Raw genomic sequence first — 1,402 nt, forward strand, 5'->3', positions numbered from 1 at the left:
GTACTAATTTAAAATTTTTTGAATATGCTTTCTGTTCTAATACCATATGTAAATATTCCAACCCTGTAAACATTATTTATGACAGCTCAAACTGTATGCACTGTAACATACAGAACTGACTCACACAGCCCCAATGTCCAAATTATCCCGTATTTTGGGTATTCACAAAATGCTGTACCTCAAGAAAGCCAGAGAACTCCCATCTCTAGGAAAGGAAATCAAGGGTCAGAGGCTGAATAGCTCAGTTAGTAAATGGACAGAGCTCCAGGGACCTAATGTCAGCTTTAGAGTTCTACTCTTTTGATAAGGGTAACCACAAACCACAACAGCTTCTGCACCAATCATGGCCACTTTCATGGAATTCAGCACCAAGGCCAAGATGCCCATGTGGGCCTGGGGACCTGGAAGTCTCCCTCAGGCAAAGTCAAAGAAGCTGTTAAGGTGGCCAGCAGTGCAGGACATCGCCACATGGACTATGACTACACCTATCAGAATGAGAACCAGAGAAGATCCAAGAGGACCTCTTCATTGTTAGAAATTGTAGCCCACATTCTTTGAGAAAAGCCTGGTGAAGGAGGCCTGCTGGAAGGCCTGAAACTGGACTACCTGGACAGCTTCCTCATTCACTTTCCACAGGGATTTCAGGCTGGGAAGGAACTCCCAGAGAGGATAAAGGAAGGCACTATCCTCCCCAGGAAAGTAACATTCCTGGGGCCTGGGGGTTTAGCTCAGCGGCATAAGCACCTGCCTTGCAAGCAGGCAGTTGTGAGTTCGATCCCCAGTACCGATAAAAAGGAAAAACTCCACAAAAAAAAAAAAAAAAAAAAAAAAAAAAAAAAATGGTAACATTCCTGGACACATGGGAGGTCATGGAAGAGCTGGTTGATGAGGGGTTGGTGAAAGCCCTTGTTGTTTCCAACACTTCCAGATTGAAAAACTCTTGAACAAGCCTGAGCTGAAATATAAAGCAGTAACTAACCAGGTGGAGTGCCACCAATACCTCAACCAGGAGCAACTGATCCAGTACTGCCACTGCAAGGGCACTTCTGTCACTGCCTATCGCCCAAAACTCTCCAGACAGATCTTGGGCCAAGCCACAGGACACTCCACTACTAGAGGATCTCAAAAGTAAGGTGATTGCTGAAAAGCACAAAAAAAAAAAAAAAAAAACAAACCCACAACCCAGGTTCTGATCTGGCTCTATATCCAGAGGAATGTGGCAGTGTTCCCCAAGTCTATGACACCAATTTGCATTACTGAGGATTTTCAGGTCTTTGATTTCAAATTGAGTGATGAGGACATGGCAGTCATACTCGGCTTCAACAGGAGGTCCTGAGTTACACCTGGCATGTCATGCTTGGAGGAATATTCTTTTGATGCTGAATAATGAAGCTGAATCACA

General features: G+C 44.4%; 1 pseudogene; it reads left to right on the top strand.

Moving 5' to 3' along the window:
• Positions 1-343: 343 nt before the first annotated feature.
• LOC100735169 (aldo-keto reductase family 1 member B10-like) lies at positions 344-1,387 on the top strand (annotated as a pseudogene).
• Positions 1,388-1,402: the final 15 nt, after the last annotated feature.

This window comes from Cavia porcellus, unplaced genomic scaffold (genome assembly GCF_034190915.1).
Source record: "Cavia porcellus strain 051 isolate PalLab524CR breed Dunkin Hartley unplaced genomic scaffold, mCavPor4.1 scaffold_32, whole genome shotgun sequence".
NCBI classification, from domain to species: Eukaryota; Metazoa; Chordata; class Mammalia; order Rodentia; family Caviidae; genus Cavia; species Cavia porcellus.